This window comes from Electrophorus electricus, unplaced genomic scaffold, assembly GCF_041902795.1.
Source record: "Electrophorus electricus isolate QZ-2024a unplaced genomic scaffold, ASM4190279v1 Scaffold374, whole genome shotgun sequence".
Taxonomy (NCBI): Eukaryota; Metazoa; Chordata; class Actinopteri; order Gymnotiformes; family Gymnotidae; genus Electrophorus; species Electrophorus electricus.
Genome location: NW_027658665.1, coordinates 1 through 21,291, shown reverse-complemented (window position 1 = coordinate 21,291; position 21,291 = coordinate 1). Strand labels below are relative to the sequence as shown.

The window sequence follows — 21,291 nt, the reverse complement described above, 5'->3', positions numbered from 1 at the left end:
TGCTCCTTACGGTGCACAAAAAATGTAAGCTCTGTGGTCCCGCCCAACTGTGCACGCATACGCTGCCTCGCTGTGCGAGTACTACGGAAAGACATGAAAATTGTGATGTATGGGGGACATTTGGCAGGAGGGAAAATGTGGACTTTATTTGAAAACCCACAACAGCCTAAAGATTTTCTTTTAGTTACTGAGGTTCGAGTTTGGGGAGATGGAAAACCACCATAAAGTTGGTATTACAAATTTCAGTCTTCCTATTTTAATTGCAAACAAGGCCCTACATTTTCCTCAGCTGCGATTAATTATCCTAATTAATACTGTCAGCGTTTGGATCCTTATGTGCAAGAAATTATAAAACGTATAATTTGATGTCTCTAATATGCATTTTAGACCACAAAGTTTTTGCAAATTAGCTCAGGATATTATTTTTACCTCTTTCTAATAATCCTCGTGTCTAATTTTCGAGCCCGCTAACGAAGTGTTGTTTTTGAAAGAACCTTTTTGATCGAAGCAAGCAATAGCCCTCAGTCAGGTAGGTTAACTTGTTTCGGCAATGAAATGACACCGTTAACGTTGTATCTTAAATGGCGTGAGAGCAAAAGAGAGGGTAAATACGTGTGTTCACCAAGAGCCGAGCTCTAAGGTCGCTTTACAACGTTGCCCGATAATGGCTGTTTAAGATGCTTTAAGAGGTTGTTTCCCAGCTCGATCAGACGTTTGGTGCGAATGAAGAGGAATTGGAGGAGACGAACATCTTACGAGTTCTCCACACGGCTGGTGTCTGGCGTTTACCCATTAACGTCAAATATGGGTGTGATCGTGTACTCTGAAAACATTAAGTGTTTCCTCTACAGGCTGGCTTTGCTTTATTTAATCAGTGGTCATTTGGGTAATAACACACTGGTCAATAAAACGAAATGCTTTATGTTCCTAATGACAAACAGAAAACGTTCGTGCTTACATTTTGTGAAACACGATGCCACGATAATAAACGCGACACAACTGACTTTTCGTGAAACGAAATTTAATCAAAATGGATAGAAAACAAAAAAACACAAACAAATGTTTAAACACAGCAAAAGTGGCCATAAATCTTGTTCCAGCGCTGTTTTCTTGCCATTGAACTCGCGAACGACTTTTTAAAGGGGACTCTAATGCCCGCAGTTGTGTCCTCAGCACTTTTCAAAGCAATGTAAACAGGGTCCGAATCCATCACATTAAGTGTTGGAAACATGTCACTCAAAATCACATTAAGTGTTGGAAACATGTCGCTCAAACTAAAACAAATCGCTATGTGAATTGTCATTTGGTATTTAAACGGTATTATTCCTAGTACGAATAATCGTTCAATGTGACTTTTAGAAATGTAACAAAGTGGCGCGTCACCTGCTGCTGTTCACACCCAACAGTGGGAGCCCTGCGACATTAGCAGTAGTCGCGCAGTTGAAAAGGCGTCAGGCGAATGTGACCAAAGACTAGGCCGTTTAGAACCGCCAGCGGGAGCTCTGTAGTCCTCGTATTGCTATTAAAAAAAGAAATAACGCTGTAATAAGCCTATGATACCTCACATTTTATTACACTTGACGAGCATCAACATAGAAATCCATTTGCAATTTAATGCTCTTAAGAACAACAATCTAATAGTATATAATGCCAATTTAAAAGGCACCTTATAGAGTTAAAACATCAAAATACAAAACAGCTGAAAAGGAAAAGTTGATGAGGACAGTTTTTTTTTGTATGTATTTAGTATGATTTCTCATGTATTTGATGGAGACTGATGTTTGACCATATTACTGGAAATGAATTCAGTTATACTGTTTTTCAGTTGCTTAATTGTAATGTTGGCAATTTTCTGTCATGTTTTTAGAAATTTTGGATAATTATCAGTAAGAAACAATGTAAACTTTATCTTAATTGTTACCCTAACAATTTAACCCTCTTGTTAAAGATGGTGTCTTGTTTAGGTTAGTTTTCGAATAGTTGTGCTTTTCTGTGTAACTGATACATGATGGTGAAACAGCATTTGTAACTGTTGAACATTGAAAGTCAGAGTGCAAATGCTTTCAGCTTATCAGACTCTGTAGTATCTCAGGTTCCAGTGTGTAATGATGCAGACAATGCTTAGAAAGCCTAGGTTAAATGTTAAATAGGACTGAATTTACCAAAAACAGGACAGGACAGAGGAAGGTCTCACACTGCATTAGAGCCTGAATCCTGGCTTGCTCATTGTTGGCTTCTAGAAGGCAAACTCTGATCAATGATTTGCCTGAGAGATAACTTGACTGAGCTTTTGTCATTAGAAAGAAACCACTGTGGTTACTTAAAACACCACTTTTGCATAAATCTGCATACTTAATCAGCAAATAGCTAATCACAGTTGGCTACTCAACTTGGTCTTTAAATGTCTTATGATGTGCATAGTCTTCTTGATCATGGTACGTTTTTTAAAAATTCAGATTTTTCAACCCTGAGTGAGAACACTGGTGCAACAGAATATGTATCAGCACCATAACAGAATTTTAAACACATGTTTTATTATTATTTTTTGAATTGTGCAAAAGTGTTTTTTAGTTTTCTTAGACTGGGGCCTGTTCTTTTCTCTCTCTAACTGGGGGCTAGGACCCTTCTACCAGGCTCCTCCTACTCACACAGAGCCTGAGTCAGTAGATGATCCGCTGAGGACCCCTCATGTCTCCAGGCTACCACCCAGCACAGGGACCACATACAGTGTGGTAAATAATGGACAGCCTAGTCATGCCTGCCTCACACCTGAGGCGGTGCATGGTAAGAGGTAAAAGTGGCCTGGCCCATATTTATAACAACTGACTACTTTTAAGAGGGATGTAGTTCAGAACTAGTCTTCACATTTGTGGCATGTTACCATAAATGTGAAACCTGGAGCCACACATTAAGTATGTATGAACTGGTTACGTATTGCTTTTGGGAAATAAGTGAAACCTGGCTTAACAGAGGGGTTTACTCAAAGACAAACTCATTCAAATATCAGGACCATCCCAGAATTTCTTTCTTACCTATACGGAACACATGGCTCATAATCAACAGAAAATAACTTCTCTTCCCATGGTTCCCCTCCCAGACTGGATGGAGAATAATGTGTGGCCAACTTAGGACACACCAACTGCAAAATAAGCTATAGTAAAAAAATAAATCAGCAAAACATACATTAAGTTAACATTCTGAATTGGTATGCATCTAAGGACTAGGTTTCACATTTATGGTAGGTTACCATGGTTGTGAGTTCTGGAACACCAAGTTAATCATAATTAGGTGATTATATTTTTAACTTGAGTTTCATTTTCTTATGTATCTGGGGAAGTGTACCAGGCTATACCAGTTAGACTACAAGGCAACATGCCTAATAATAATTTATTATGAGTTGTTCTGTATAAGCATGTTTTACTCCAAAAGACAAACATTCAGACACCACTAACCATGGAGCATTTTTGTTGGACTCTTAGAGCTAGAGACAGCTCAAAGACATGGGTTGTAGCAGAAGTCTTCTGGTATTACTCTTAAGAACTTACCTTGGCCTTCAGACATGGTATAAGTGTTTTAGGTGGCTATGTATTTAAACTCTTCTCACAAAGAGCTACAAAATGTGTTATAGTGACATATACCAATGTTTCAAAGCTTGAAGTATTTCAGCACTGGTCTTCATGTTTATGGCAACCTCTCCTGAATGCCCATAGCTATGAGATCTGGAACATCACTTTAAGTATGATCAGGTGATCATACCCTTCTTTGTTAACCACTTGTATTCAGCACTCTAGTGATACACCCTCATCTTACCCACAATGCAAAAAATCAAGAAGAAGTACATGTGGGAACACATAAAACAGTAAAAAAAACCATGTCATTGTGAAGGTGTAAGCAATTTAATAATGGTCTTTACATTTACACTCTTGAGGCATTTTTGGCTATGGTAAATATTACCAATTGTGTGAACACTTGTATTTGAGATTTCATAACAGCATTTGAAAAACACTTGGTCTGAAACTGTTTATTCCCTAATAGACCTATGATTTAAACACCACACCTTTACTTTTAAAACTGGATAGGTCAGGACTTGTAACAGTGTGTCATCTCAAAGTACTATGAAGTACTTTGTGACTTGTCCTCTCATTTACGGTAACAACCCCTGAGTTTCTGAAACATAGGGAATAATATCACTTCAACTGATGCTAACATTGTACAGGTGTTTTTATGTGTGTTGGTTGCCAGATATACTGTAATTGATATTATGTATTTATGTCTTCTTTATTCTTTATTTAGCCTGGTACATCCTACTGAATTTGTGAGGTGCCCATCTTTGTGACCAGATTAGAAACTATTTTGTAACTAAATGCCACAAATGTAACTGGTCTTCAGATTGGTGTAGCAACAAATTACCATAACTGTGGATGGGCATCTATGGCTTGCTGTTGTCTATAGTTTCTGGGGTGTGCACTATTGCGTTGGACCTAACCAGACCTTGTCAGTGCTTGTTGGGCAAATTGAGCATGTTCTCCGATTTGCTGTTCAGCCTTGCGCATCGATTCATGGGAAGTGAAACCAAAGAGAGCAAATGGATTCAGCATTTGGCAGTTAGGCTAGTTTGCTTTACTTTCAGAAGTGGGCAAAGACAATAGATTCACACTGGGTCTTCCAGTTTTCTTTTTTTTAAATTAGAAATATGGACTACTGCCACCTCCTGGTATATTGAGTTATTTTTGTGTGTTGTGTTCATCTACAATCTTTCACACAAGATGACTGATGTTATCCATTGACCTTAACTGGCACTAGTTCTTTCCTTTCTGCTTAGCGACAAGAGTGTCATAGCTGTCTGTCTGTCCGTCTGTTCATAACCTGTGCACCGACATTGTGTCACTACTCACATTGTTTCACTTTCAACAGTTAATGGAAGACTAAATTATATAACTTTCTCTTCACATACCATCTGAAAGCTTGCAGTATTGCAGCATTCCTCTCAGTGTAAATATATATGCCATGAAAGATACGTTTTATTGCTCAGGGCTGGACTTCACCATATCCCGAAGCCTATAATTTATGCTGGAGAAATTCCCCACAGGATTTTTTTTTAAGTCTGCAAACTTGGCCAACGCAAACTGGAGTTGTGATGCAACACAGCGTGTACCTGCCTGCTTCGTACATCCTCATTAAGGCAGGCCTGAATCAGTAAACTCATTTAGAATCACCTGTTATTTTATATATTTGTATCCTTTTGCAGCTCTGAGCAGATGAGGGATTGAAAACTAACGTGATTTGTTCCACAACCACTCTTTCCAAAGCCCATGCTTTCTGTGGTGCTAAAATTGATGAGGAGAGTGTGTGACAGCGACAGGAGACAGCATGACTCAGGTGCAAAAATGCAAGCGCAAGGTTTTTAAAGGGAATAAAGACTCTGCATCACATCGATTGAGCTCATTGATCCAGAGAGCTTATGAATTTACAGCCCTTCTGCAGACACATGTCATATCAATAACTATAGGAGTGGGTCAGGAAGAATTGGTGTGGAGATCTCCAGTTATAACCCCAAGAAAGGGAAGTCTCTGTTGGCCTGATGCCTGGATACAGAAAACGGGCTCACTTTTATTTCTTTGTGCCTTGGAAAAAGGAAGGGAAATAAAAGTTTGGGGGGACGACTCAATATTTTATTACAACTTGATCAATTTATTTTTATTATACAGAGTGTAGAGGCTAGTAGAGCACAAGCAGAGAGACACGCTAGAGGGTGCGCTGCACCTCTTGCATGTTCAAACCTGCATACAGTAAATACAGTAGAGTTTTTGCTCTACTATTGTCTACACTGTATAATAAAAATAAATGGATCAAGTTTTAATAAAATGTTAATCCACATTTTAACACAGATGAAAACCTGTTTTTTCTTCATCATTTTATGCTGTGCAGTATTCACACTGATGGGTATCTGTTGCATACAGGCACACATGCACACCCAGTCTGAAATGTTACGATTGGTCCAACCAATGTGGAGCTTTGCAACAGAGCACGAACCTTGCCTGTTCAGTACCCTGTTTGAGTTTAGCTTCTGTTCTGCTCATCTTTGGATATCCAAATCCTACTACACTACACTGTAAGACCAACCCAGAAACCTGACCTCAGTTTGGCGTCTAAAAAAAAAAATTTTAGTACAGAGCTGTTCGGCTTGGCTTCCCAATGATGCTCTTGGTAGTCGTTTACTGAGAGCAAGTTCCTTGCATAATTAATTACATCCATTAATGCATAATGCCTGAGATTAACGAGTTCTAATTAAGTGAATGTTTTATTGCTATGTTGATTAGGCTGTCAGGAGGAGGGCTAGAACATGCAGAGTTTAAGCTGTTGCCATACACTGTTTACCGTTAGGCACAGTGAAACATGACACTTCTCTTTTTGAAATGACTAATACTACAGTTGAGAATCTAACCAAAGTTACCACTGACCAAAGAACATGATTATATCAAAAAGTGAGGGGGAAGAAATCTAAATCACAACTGTTGGTAAAGATGCTGCTAATAAAACCCCCTATTTTTCTACATTTCCAGAATACAAGGTTTAATTTTAATGGAGCCTTAGTCACATTGTTTGGTTGTGTTTCATTTATAGTGTTTTTTCAAAATAATAGCATGTGTTTTCACCAAACCCAACCCAATTTCAACTAATCCCTCAGTTAACCTGAGAGATTACCTTATTTCTCAGCAAACTCTCATTTGATCACCTGTACTTAAAATAATTTTAAAAGCATTTTAATTAGTCCAAGCTGCTACATTTTGATATCTGATTTTTTTTTATTAATCCAGTGTTATTTACTTTCAGAATACCTCTACTATGACTTATCCCGCTCAAACTTCCAACTTGCAAACCTTTACAAACAACCTGAAAAATCTTTGTGATTAAAATTCTAATTTAACTTCAAAGTAATGCAATATACAGATCCAAAATCTCACTTATTGGATATGGTGGAGCAGACAGAGGTAAGTCCATTTACAAAAGAATGGTTTTGGGGTTATCTGTAAATTGCATGTGAATCTCAAAAGATTTCTATTTCTTTTGTTGTCAGTGAGTTTGCCCTCAACCCTTTAAGAATGGTTTAAGATCAGAATATCTTCCATCTTAATCTTTGGATAAGTAGGTCTTTGAAAAACATTTCATTTTCAGTGGTGAAATGTATTAGAAGAACAGGGCAGATAACCCAGTGTTGTAAAGATCAAAGTGGCAGAAGCTCGACACATGAAAGAATGGCACACTAGACCAGCAGATATGCAAGATGTTTCTTTTCCCCTAGTCTGGGGGGTGGAGGAAATGTGGGGGAGAGGAGGCCAAAACAGAATAGGACTGTAAAAAGCTCTCCTAGGTTGGTGGGGGGTTTAACATTGGACACAAGGACACATAGAGAAGCCAGTCATTTCTCTGTGAAGGTCAACAAAAGGTCTGTCAAACATCATAAAACCCAGTGCACATGTAGCAGAGCACAGCTGAGCGCTAGTGCCAAGACTGGGGGGGGGGGGGGGAGATTTCTTTCAATTAACCTTGAAAGATTTTGAAAAAAAATCAGATCATCAAGGACTTGATGATTATCTTTTGAGTAGAATTAGATAAGTAAGTAACCAATCTGGGACTGGTTTCCCAAAAGCATTGCAAAACAAAGATGATTGTTAAATGATAGAGCATCGTCCTGAACACTCTCTGTCCTTTAATATTTGAACACTACATTGCTTTTGAGAAATGGGCTCTGATTGGTGCAGTGCTATGGGGCTCCCAGACCAGTTTTGAACACCATGTAAGCTCAGCAGTTAAGGTAGTGTACTAGTAATCAGAAGGTTGCCAGTTCAAGCCCCACCACTGCCAAGTTACAGTTGTTGGGCCCCTGAGCAAGGCCCTTAACCCTCAATTGCTTGATTTGTACTTGGTGTAATTGTACGTCACTGTGGATAAAAGTGTCTGCTAAATGCTGTCAATGTAAAATTTGTACTACAGTGTACTTTGTGACCCCTGCAGACCCAGGCAATTCTGTATGATGCACTCACACCAGGATGGTTTGCCCAACAGACCACAATCATTCTGGAAAAAGGGCACTTATGTTGTCCTTCCTAACAGACCCAGAGAACAGTTAACCTACCCTCTGGTTCGTCTTTAGACATGAAGCCAAGGCAACTACAGAGGATCCAGGAGCTGGAAGAAAGTCCAGACTGAGACTCTGAAAAAAGAATATACCTTCTGTATATAGTTGCCAGACTGAAACTTCCAGACAGTATTTGTTGCAGAATGTGTGTATGCTTGTAAAGAGTTGACTATTTAATGTTGCCTTTGAGCCTTTCTAAAAACTGTATCCAAATTTTAAGACTTTTATCTATGTTGATTCTGGTGTTTTCTCTCCCACCTGTCGCAGGTCGTTTGCACTGATTTGCACTACCACATGGGCAGCCTCGCATGCTGTGCTGTCCTGGAGTGTGTCCATCTTCCCTGTCCACTGTTAGCCTGGATGCAACACTACTATGAGCATCCAAACGTCCACTTCAGCTCCTCTCCCACTGCAGACACAAACGCTGCAGTAGAATACGCAGAGGCAGTAGATGCATATCAGCACTTCTTGTCCTTTAAGGTACCCTTCTGACCACCTCCAGTTTGTACACACACACACACACACACACACACACACACACACACATTGTTGTTGACACTGAAAGTATAACTTCAGAAGGTTAGATGATGATTCAACTTTCTCTGAGAGGCTGTGCAAGAAATTTCATTTTAATAATTACATATAATTAAAAAGTACTGCCACAAACAGAGCTAAGACAGTGCCCCACTGGGCAAATGGTCAACTTTAACTATTGATAATTGCTCCAAATTTGGGTGCGATATCAAACGTTGTTTGCAGCTCATTGCTAACCAGTCCGTGACTTTAAATCTCCTTCCGAAAGATGTGCGAATGCCCTGTCGTTCTGAACCACACTTACCTACTTGCATAGCCCATTTATTATCGAGTGCAGTTTGCGTTAGCCCGCTTCAGCTCATCATTAGCGGTCAGTTTCTGATCATTCGACTTGGCAGACCACCCTCGGCCCGGCAGTGACACAGACATGTGCACCCCCTGCAATACTACTGTGCCTGATGCTATTATACCAGCACGACACACACTACCACTGCCAGTAATCTGGTCAACAGTGGTCCTGTGGTCAGGAACCAATCAGTGATGAACAGGAGTAGAGGCAGACAACTAGTGGCCTAATTAGGTACCTATTAAAAGTACCTGCAACTTAAATATACACAATAAAATGCCTGGTGAGTGTTGGTGCAAACTATTAGAATGCTTAGTGAAAAAAAAAAAAATAAAAAAAAAAAAAAAAAAAAAAAAAAAAATATATATATATATATATATATATATATATATATATATATATATATATATATATATATATATATATATATATATATATATATGCCAATGTATACACGAAAAAACACATACACTGTGCATATATATAACTGTTGAACACTTATTGGTCTGGTTCTGTATTACTACAAGGAATAATGACATCACAAATAATATAAATTGCTATATAAAATAAGCTATGTTAAAATAAAAAAAGTGTCCTTTATGTAAGAGACAACTTATGCAAGGAGAAATAAATCAGGGTTGGAGAACCGAGAGGGAAGCTGTCAGAACACTTGTCCTTCGCTGTGGCATTATGAAATAAACTCGGAGCGAGCACAGTAATGGGGGAAGGCTGCAAGTCTCCCTCACCGCAGACGAGACTCCTACTGTCAACATAGAGAAAGAGAATGCGAGAGAGGGTCAGAGAGAGAGAGAGAGAGAACATAGAGAGGGCAAAAAAGAGAGCTAGTAGGAGAGGAAAGAAAAAAAACATTGACGGAGAGAGAGTTAGAAGGAGAGACAGGAGAGTATGAAGCAGGCTGTGTACTGTCCCCTCTAGTCTTCTCCTTGTATATCAGTGGAAGAACTTCCAGCAAGCCTTTAGGGAGCACTGAAGTTTTCATATGATTTCACTCCTACTGACACACAAGGGCAAGACACACAGAAAAGAGGAAGGACGTCTCACATACTGGAATTCTGCAAACCTTCTGGAATTCATAACATGGAACACCGCTAAGTCTTCTTGGAGTCCTTCTGCAACACACTTGATCACCATCTCCTTCTGCGAGGGATCACAGTGACACACAGATCTTCTCGACCAGCTGAAAATGCATCTGTACCCATTTCGTCTTGCTGTGGCTGTTATTTTAATGTCATCACATCTTCCATCATTTTCTAATGTGGGTCTTCAGCTGTTCCGCTGGCAAAAGAAACAGTACAGCTCAGCAACTGCAGAGAAAGTCCTCATTAACATTACATCATCCAGGACACCACCTGTTCCGGAAACATCCCTCCACAAAACATTTATCAGATTCAGCCACTTGTTGGAATCCTTCCCCAAATCTGTGTCCTGGGAAATGAGATCAGTCATACCTCCCATGCCCTCTGTTATTCTCACAGCAAAAACATTAACTTACAAAATACCTGCTATCACTTCTCTTTTGCCCAGAAACTATGCTATGACTTTAATTACCCAGTTACCCAGCAAGCAGTTCAGTACAGGTGGTACACCAGACACTTGCACAAAAAGAGCGACTCCTAAAAATGGCAGACACTGAGGTTCACTGTGTTCTGCTTAAAGGTTCATGTTCAGGTGGCCTCAAATGTACAAAGATAAATTCCAGAGCCAACACTACAACTGAGAGAGAGAGAGAGAGAGAGAGAGAGACAGAGACAGAGAGAGACACAGACACACCGCAGACAGGGCCCGAGACTTCCGACTAGCGTGGCCTGCTCCCACCCTGATGACTCACTCTCCGCAGTGAGCTGTGGCTGGGAGACGTGGTGTGTGTCGCACGTCAGCAGGCTGAGCTCGGAGCGACTGTGGGTAACTGGGAGGGTGTCTTTCAGGCTGACCTCAGCACTGTATTTCTGTCCATGTGCGTCACTGCCGAACCCCACATCATTTACGACCCACCACAAATGAGAGGTTTTTGCAACAGAAATAAATAAATAAATAAATAAATAAAAATTCTCCCTGTTGCATAACAGCAGAAAGCCAAATGTACTGTCAAAAGGAAGGGCTGATCCAGTGCAGTGAGAGCACAGTGTTTGCCTCACAGAAACCATCCAGAACTCACCCTTGGCTCCTCTTGCTCATACTCTTCTGACTTGGCTCAGGTGGGCCTTCATAATTACCCGACAAGACTGGCAGTAGGAACCACAGGCCCAGGGCAGATCTGCCTTTCTACCGGCAGACCCACAGAGGTGTTCATTAAGCATCAAGGGCAGCTTCTCTCAGACACCGAGGCACAGCGAGCCACACCAGTCTGCCGATGGACCGTCAGGACAAACGGAGCATTACCAGACAGTGCGACTCTGGCTGAGGTGCAGGGTAATTCTGAGCATTACTGACGGTGGGACTATGATTGAGGCACAGGGTAATTCCAAAATGGCACCAGTGCAACTGTGAGCATGTAGAGTGTGGACAACTAAAGTACAGACCTGGCTTCTCTGCAGTCTAATCACATTAAATAATGGAGCACATTGGTATTGGGATGGGAAATGAATGCAGTGCTGTCCCTGCTTTTATAGCAGTGGGCTTTTATGATGTGCTAATGAGTCCATTAAGACAGACCAAGGTGTGTGGTCACGGGCTGACCAGAACTACAGGGACAAAGTGCAAAGGAGAGCAACACAAATAGCAGCCCCCTCAGCAGGGCTCCGAGGGGCTCCGCTCGGTCGGGAAGCTTGGTGGTCTTATACCCTTTACCCATCTTAATAAGACCCTTCATTTGGGACAAAACTCTCACATATGAGGACACACTCAGTGAGTGTCCTAAATAAAATTAAAGGCCAGTTAAATGAGGCATAAGAGCTCAACGACAGTAGTTTCTGGAAAGGGTTTTGTTCCTCAAAAAAGAAACAGAAGAAGCAGTTGAGATGAGCGCATTCACCATTTGGATGTATTGACTGAGTCATTGTGTGAGAACTGATTTTACGCAAGAAAAAGTCCAGCACAACTTAAGCTGCTCGGTCCAGCAGAAATATATATCTTAGATTTTCCCCTTCATGCCTTGCTCATCTCCTATAGAGCTCCATAATTACCTCATACGCTGTGTAGCAGTGGTCGTCTGGCACTGCATTTGGTAAACACTGCTCCTGTTTGTAGCTTCTGTGTTTGTTCATGGTTTCATAAGGCAGGGCAGCACAATGAGCTCTACTCCACACAGGCAGCTGGCCTGACCTTCGCACAGCTTCAACAATGATGAAGGCCCTACTGCGCCCTGATAACCTGCCCCAATGATCTACTGCTGCCTCCCCCATTACAGCACAGTCACTCAGAGAGAGAGAGAGAGAGAGAGAGAGAGAGAGAGAGAGGCAGGCAGACAGAAAAAGAGAGTAAAGAGTCACAGACAGGCGAGGATAGAGCAACAACATGGACACTGGAGATGAGCTGTTACTTTACCTGGTGTGCGATATGCCCTTCAGTCTTGCTCGACAGGCCTTAAACTTGTTTGGGCCATGAAGTCCTGTGGTAGACCTGCACCCTGTGGGGCTTGTGGCTCCAGACACTCACAGCCAGAGACTAGACCACTGAGAGCCAGATATGCAATTATGACCAGCAGACCGGAAAAAAAAGGAAATTAGAGATTTATCTGAATTAAGCCCAGAGTGCATCAATTCTTCAGTGTATTCATACTCATATATCTTTGTGAAACAGATTATGAAATTAAGTGCATTGTGACAGCAATTTAACCCTTCCTAACCCATGCAGCACTTGGCCAACGAAAGTTCCAACAGCAAGTCAAGAACACTGCATCTGCATTTGATTTTCTTTATTTTTCTTTAAGTTTTAACAACTCCTTTCTTCTGTCAGTCATTTATAAATGAAATCAGATATGCCAGAGATAATGGAGTTTGTCAAAACAGAGATGAATAAATTACCCAATTATCCTGACCATGCCCTCTGCTGTGCTCTGTCAGCAGCAGGTGGATGGCTAATGCATCCTCAAAGGAACAAATTATCTCACCCATAACCAATTCTATACCTGCTGCTAATCTTAATCAGCCACAACCGATAACTAATCTTAGGATTCCCGAGCATACATGAAGTTTGAAACATCCTTTGTAGATTTCTCGCATAGACTTTGCCCATGCTAATGGAATTGGAATGCCACATGCCTACTACTGATGATATAATGATGGCATTTATCCATCTTTAAAAATACCAATCAAATAATTCTACAACCAGTTAAGAGTTAGAGTCCCATAGAGAAACCCCCACTCCTGAGAGGGTTAATAATGTCTTTCATTTCACTGGGAAACCATCATCCCCGTCCCTCGGAGGAGCAGAGGACAAACGGATAGAGGCTATTAAAGAGTGCAAAAGCTCTGGGGACATTTGATGTGAGCAACAGATTGGTAGATAGAGTGTTCAAGCAGTGCATGCGGTCCGTGCATTTGAGGAAGAGAGATTGGCTCCTCTCCTAATGACATTCTACCTAACCAAAGTCATTTTCTATTGTTTTGCTACATTCATTATTTAGTGGGCATTAATATTGCATGCTAAGGTGCTGAGGTTAGGAAGAAATAATGGATGCTCAGTGTTACCAATAGATTTAGGGTGTGAATGTTATTTATTTGTATGTCTTTGTGGTTGGGTTACAGCATTTTGTAGCTGATATGAAGACAACGGGTCTGTAATTACTGCACTGTGGGAAAATATGGCTGGTTCTCACATTCAGTCAGCACAGCATGGATGATAATACAGCAAGGCTGGAAAATAAGGGTCCTTTAATACTGCAAGAGTAAAGCCTGAGCTGGAGCAGGGCACTGGTGTTATGGGTGGTTTACATTATAGACTATAGACCGAATGAGGGTGTGTGCATGTTTACAAGGGTGCTAACCTCTAGATGGTTAGATAGCTAGGATAGATTGATATCTCAGTCAAACTTTGTTGATCCTGGAGGAAACTACATTCTCAGTATTAGATCCAAACTCAACTTAATATTGCTATAAACAAAACTGAAGGTATTTTTGTGTGAGTAAGTGTGAGAGTGTGTTAAAGGCTGTTGAAGCGGGTGTGCAGGTTTCTTGCTGACATAAAAGATTTACTGGCTTCAGTATTGACCACAGTCTCAGACACCCTGGTGCATGTATGTGCATGCACATGTGCACAATCAATCATTCACACACATGCACACACTTTTCTCTGTCTTGGAAATGTTGACAGCCATGGTACATACATTCACAGGCACATTCATCTTCTGATTGCCCCACGGCTCTACAATATACAATATTAATACAGATGTAAATAATAAATGTGCAAAAACAAGACAACAAGATATTGCCAATCTAAATGGGGTAATTAACACACAATTAATGTAGTGCACACAGGATCTGGAATCAAATATGTTTGGGGGGGGAGGGGGAGAGAGAGAGAGAGAGAAAGAGAGCTAATTTCTTGCTGTAATTCTGTTTAAACCATACATAGTTCAGTTTTATTCAGATGAACTCTGTAAGAATTAAATTGCTGCTGGATTTTTAGTGCAATCTATCTTTTTTTTTTTTCTTTATAGCATTCTATGAATCAACACCAATTCACATGTCCATACCCTGAGTTATGGCTGTGACGTCATCGTTTTTCAGGCTCTTGAGCTTTGATGAATGAGATGGTAACAAAGCCCCTGGATGCCTAATGCAAAACTAATGTGTGGGGTTTTTTTTAGTATTATTTTATTAGCTTGTCCTTCTGTTCTCATTACTTCACATGCATGGACTAAGTGCAGGCTCAAGAGAGCAAAGCAAAATAAAAACCCTCTCATTCAATTAGCATCTGAGTGGGTTAAGATTATCCATGTTGGTCACAGAGTTCAGTGGTAGCTTTAGCGTTTTGGACTGAAAATCCAACTAAGCAGCAACTCCCTCCCCCTTTGAGGCAACAAACCCAAACTCTCAGCGACTGTACAAGTGGAAGAGCCTCAGCTCTACTGTAACCTGACCTATAGGAGTATTCACTCCTATATACATTAACAGTAGCAACACTTCTACATTTTGGAACCACAGTGAAAACTCTAGAATCTTCTAGATTAGGACTAATGGGAGAGTTTGAGAGATCTGACTCTTCTGCACTGGCAGGTTCAGGCTGTGACCACAGCAGCTGTGTCTGCCATATACTGTCCTATCAAGCACAGGCGACAGTGATGGTTCACTCTGAATGCATTACAGTGCTGCATATTTTGTGATCATTCAGATTATGTGGGCGAGGAATAAATCCCAAGATATCTAGCAGAGTTTCTGAGCCTATTTTATTCTCCATTCAGCACTGAGAACATCCTCAATTCTGAACTGTGTAAAACCCAGGCTGGGCAGTCAGAAAACTGCAGAGTCTGATACAGAAATCCACTCTGTTCTAATCCTCATTACCCAAAGCATGCCTTTCACACTCTCCTTCACTCACTCACTCACTCACTCTCTCTCTCTCACACACACACACACGCACACACTTACTTTACCGTACTGCAGTGTCAGATCCTCTGTATGCAGATAATGACATTAGAAATTGTAATCAATATGACAAACCTAGATACATCCTAGACTTTCAACAATGTCCGCAAAAGTCTTGACTCCTTTTACTCTAGTAAAAACATGGTGCCATAGCAACAAACAGTGCCTGAAGGCAGTATAGGATCAATTTCAAAGCCGACAGAGTGTTATTACACAAGAAACTGTGGAATTGGAGTGCAATTTTAAAGAAAAAAAATATTGAATGAATGGTATGTATTACTGTATTCTGCTAACGTGTTTTCCATACAATGGAAAACACATTCGGCATGTTTTGGCTTTGCTTACATTCCCATCATGAATTTAACCAGTGATGACAACAACAGAGTGCCTTGCTGTGAAAGTCAGAAAGAGGAACGGGGTCGACTTCAAAGTCTGGTTCTTCCTTTAGTGTGTTTTTATGGCTGTAGTGGTACGTTTGTGCGTTTTAGATCCTCCTGGTGGCTGATGAAAGAGAGTGAAGGCTTCTCTTATTTTTCTATCGATTTATGCGTTGTGTGAACTCCGGTTCTCAGTCAATACAGTGCTGACTTGGCTCAGATCAGCGAAGACAGTGATGCTTTGCCATCGTGCTGTGCTAACATTAAAATGTTAATGCCGTCTGTCACATGTCAAGATTCCCTTGGTATCAAAGGTTTCTCAGCAATGGCAGAGGCCACAGGAATTACCAACCATTTCTTATTACAGAAGACCCATCAGTCATGCTGGACTGATGTTTTGTTCAGCAAATCTGTATTAGCATCACATACAGTAACAGTCCAGGGATGAAACACAATGTCACTTCTATCAGCCATGGCCTATTACATTCTGAAACTGCAATGAGAATTTTAGAACATTACAGAAAGAAAATGTGCACCTCAGAGAATGAACGATCTAGTGCCAGTTCCTCCTGTGATAGTGATCACTGATCTAAGACATGCTGGCAAGCACCTCTAATTAATAGGATTTCAGGCCTTAAATAGGTTACTGCATAACGGCTCTTCCATCCTCTCAGCTATTTTAACATATTCAGGTCCCACCACCATGACTGGAGACACTAGACTAGATCATAAAAGCTGAGAAATGCTCATACAGTGAAATATAGGCGCAGGACTGGACTGTCCTACAGGACAACAGGATGACAAGAGTATGTCAGAATTCTTTACATCCAAATGAACAGCTACTGCTACCTCTGACTCAGAGATGAAACATAACAACTTATCTCTGCCTTATACAGATCTGGGGCTTTCCTGGGAACTTTAGGAAGTTTTCAAGAAACAGCTTTCAGTCACTGCATTACACTTTTAACAGATATAAAATAGTAAAAATGCAGTTTGTCCCATCTTTTCCCTTTTCGCTGTTTTAAAATTCTAAATGAAAAATCACTAAACAAACAGACTTCCAAGCACGGCAATAACTGGGAAGGTGTCCAAACCACTGCAACAATGAGCTTAAAGGACCATTGCATTTGAAATGTACTTGGGTGTAATGGCTTCATCTGTCTGTTTTCCATTTGTGCTGCCTGTATTAAAAACAAACAAACAAACAAACAAAAAACAACAGACTGAAAGGACTGCGTCACTCCTCCTCAAGCTATGAGTAATAACTGTTCATGGGAGGAACCTTGCAGTAGATTTCAGATGAAGGAGAAGATAATTACTGTCCTGAGTGTCCCTCACTACAGTGCCTAATAACTGCCAATAAGAAGCCATCTTCTTTCTGCACTTTCCACTCTGTGTGTGTGTTAAGTTTTCTCTCTCTCTCTCTCTCAGTGTTTACTTTGTGTGTATGTCATGGACATGTAAAAGCAGGATTCTAATGATTAGTGAGATGACCTATGCAGAATAACACCACCATTTAGATCAAACACTGGTTTTGTTTTGGGGCAATGGGTCAGCATGTGACCACTAGTCACAGCAGAATCAATAAGCAGCAAAAAGCCAATTAGGCCACTGATTACCCAGCAGCTCAATTAGCAGAAATTACAGACACAGGCTTACAGTTAGCCAAGCAGCGCTGCCAAATAGCTTTTATATCATGCAGTCCTACGAAACCAGCAGACTCTCAGAGCAGAAACAACTATGCAATGGGAACCATTGTCTTAAACAAACACAAAAAACCATTCCATACATCAGCTGCAGTAGAGCAAGCCGAGTGAATCTATGTGAATCGGAGCGCAGGACAGTCAGAAGGGAGAACGTGTGTCTCTCTCTCTCCTTTGCTTCTCGCTGGCTCTGCTGGCAGAGTGAAGCCCTGCTGGAACATGAGCAGTGGGCATTGGCCCTTTCCCCTCACGTGTGGGAGCTGGCAGAGGCGGAGCAGTAATTAGCTCAACTGGCAGAATGCCCACAGGGTCATTCTGAAGCAGCTCACGCTGGCTCCAAACGCTCAGCCTCCAAATGTTACGTCCCTCAAGAGCGGAAGGCCCTGGCGAGAAAATGTCACTCATTTGCAGCCGCTCTGTCTTCACACTCACACATTCACACAGTCATACTCTGTATTTTCTTGGAGATGTCTGGTGTTTCTCTGTCTAAGTGGTTGAGCAGGGTTTGGGAGATTAAACCTCCTGAAATTACACATTGTCTGCAGGTATGGTCACTCTCATGGCCAAACACCACAAGCAGTTTTTTCTGATTTCTGCTGCCGTTATGTGCTGCAGAGGCAGTTTAGTGGAGCAGGAGTGATGGATGATTAAGCATCTCTTCGGGGTTGATTAGTCATGCCTGGAATTAAGGGTCCATGGTGCAATGGGTGAGGGGGATGAGAACACATCAGAGATATCGCATGCAATCGAACTCAAAAATGGCCATCCTGACACCTCTCGCTCTCAGGCTATCCATCAGTGGTGCCCTAAGCGTCCGTTTCCATGACGACCGTAGCAGCTCATATGCTGGCAATTTACCAAAGCTCAGTTACAGCTGTTCAGAAGTGTGCATTCTAATAGGCGTTTGCAGGTCTATGAGATAGAAGTCGTGTCCCACAGGGCAAAAAACATGTAGTGTAAGAAAAGTGAATGGAGCTGAATAACCATCATCTGAAGAACAAAAACAATGAAGTTAATAAGACAGAGAAAACAAAGCTTTATCACTCGGTGCATTTCTATCACAAGCCTCTCACAAACATTTATATACACAGCAGGATGTCTCACTTAGGATATTCTTGCTTTTATCCATATAATGATTTTTTATTTTTTTTGCTCTGGAACAAGAAAACATGATTGCAGAACACTCCAAACTGAAAGTTATGACCCTATTGTCTGTGATGAGGTAGAGTGTTTAATAACTACAGTTTGCTCAGCTTTTGATGAAAATCAGAAGTTTAAAGTGGCGTGAGTAAAAACAGTCACAACGAACTGACAGGCCAACTGATCGAGAGACCGATATGGCCAGACTAGCACACAGTGTAAAGCCTATTAACCACATAACAGTTAGCCAGTCATCTCAAAACCACATGCTAGACATAGTCAAACAGATCAGTTCTGTGTTTTTCTGTTATAGAGTATAATATAGAGAATGATAATCCTGAACAAGCTCATATAAAGAAAATTTATGCCATTCTTGTTTGCCCATCATGCTCCAGGCAGGTTGAAAGCCTTTCTCATACACATCTGAGCAGACACTTCACACTTTGGCAGTTTGTAAACAAGACCATAAAACAAACAAATAAATAATAATTAAAAAATCCTGCTTCCCCAACCACCCACCCCCTGGTCAGCCTCACCACTGACTGAAAACCAATCAAATTAGGATGATGAATAAATGTATATTCAGAGCTTCGTTATGTGATTGCGTGCATGTTTCTATGTATGTAAAGTTTGACTGGATAATACTTCTGTTGCCGCCGTACGCCAGTGTGCAGTTAATTTGCCGCAGCATCAACGTGGCCGTGAGGCAGCTGTAGAGAACAGACATCCTGCGTTCCCAGCTGATATAAAGCTTTGTACATTCTTCTCATCTCAATTCTAGAACATTCTGTGCTCCTCCATCACAAATACCTCATTCCCCATCTCACTTTATCTCTTCCACGCACGGCCTCACTGCCCCCAAAACACCAAACCCACAGACCTCATTCCCTTCTCCCCACCACCTGGGTACCATTAGAACCCAAGTCTGTAGCACAGCTGAATTAAACCCTATTAAGGCAGAGAATTTATGATCCATATTAATATGGAAATGCATATTGAACTGGTTTCTTAAAAGTGCCAATGGATGATTCACACCTAGAGTGCTGTGCCCTAAGCCTGGCTGCATTCGCATGACAATACATTTTCAAATTATAATGTACTGAGGAAAAATAAGAATAACCTACTTTGTTAGAAAAGAGCAGGAAAAAAAAGTCAGTTCCTAGTCTGACCTGGTTAGAATTAGAAAGAACTGTATTGACTTCTACAGGAATACGGAAATATACCTGTGGCACGTGTGTGTTTACGTGTACGATTAAAGAATCCAAACCTAATTAATACAATTGCAAGATAAGGAAGCCTTACACAAAGCGCGGCAATGCAATGTGTGCCAGAACAAAGTGTACAGAATAACATAACATTTATTCCACAACGCTGGAAAAAAAAAAAAAAACCGTTCTGTGCTGTTTCCTAAAGCTTCTTAATTTTAAAACGTGAGTATTATGCTCTAGCGGTGGCGTAGGTTTCACGCCGCCAAATCTAGCACATACGAGTAGAGTGAGCAGGATTTGTTGGACACGCCCCCAGCCCCCCCCATCCCAAACAACGCCTACGCGCTCTGGCTGTTATCTTGCTGTGCTTTTGGGAATTCCATCCCTGAACATTACAAAATGACATCTGACCCCGAAAATCAAAAAAGGCGAGGCGTCTGTCAAAACGCTTCATCTGAAGTGCCACTGGCAGTCTACGAGAGACTCGCAAAGTTGGGCGACATTTTTCTGCGGAATTAATTTTTAAACTACATTACCCGCGTGAGCCACTGTTTACTCCTATCTTAAGACTTTATTTTCCTTTAGATGTGAATAAAAGAAACCCAACATTAGAAACGGCAACAAAAGCACATAATCCTAGACGAAGCAGAGCTGCCTGGCAGCCTGTTTTAAGAACTCGGGGACTCGTGGGGAGAAAACGGAGCATCTGCAAACAGATCCAGTTCCAGTTGCAGCGCAACTGGACCCGTAATGCGTGTGTGTATAAGGAACATTAATCGCAACAACATTAATCGCAACGGAACAAGCTTGTGTTTTATACTGGTGAATTAAACACGTTGGTACAACGTGGCTCCTCCTACTCATAACAAGCAGCTCAGTTACAACAGATATGAACATATGCAGTCCTGGAGAGTCATAGCACCGATTAGACCGGGCTTTGCCTTACACTACCGCATCTATGAGAAACGTCATACATGACTGATGAGTTGCACGGTGCGAGTGCGAGACAGGAATGCTGATTTGCACGCGCCCGACAACATTAAATCCTCCAGGACTGGAAATGAGCGCAGCTCACAGCTCATGCTGTGGTTCCGTGTACTCCGACCCCACAAACTCGGGCTCACCTTCGCAGTGCCTCGCTGCTGACGATGAAAATCAGCACCTGCAGAGCGAGCAAACCTCGGCCGATTAGCGTCCCGAGAGAGGGGCTTCCGGTGCGTCACCGGCCAGGTGAGACAGGAGGACGCGCGCACAAACCTGCCCGGCAGAAAAGCGCGATGCTTCGAGGCCTTACCCAA

At 41.4% G+C, this 21,291-nt stretch overlaps 1 long non-coding RNA gene across 1 annotated transcript; it reads right to left on the bottom strand.

The window, feature by feature from the left end:
• Positions 1 to 1,041: 1,041 nt before the first annotated feature.
• Positions 1,042 to 21,192, bottom strand: LOC118242026 (uncharacterized). The gene is made up of 5 exons (XR_004776510.2): positions 21,118 to 21,192; positions 12,525 to 12,652; positions 8,399 to 8,549; positions 8,138 to 8,215; positions 1,042 to 1,519 (listed from the first exon to the last, which is right to left on the bottom strand). It is a non-coding gene; the product is annotated as an uncharacterized LOC118242026 (long non-coding RNA).
• Positions 21,193 to 21,291: the final 99 nt, after the last annotated feature.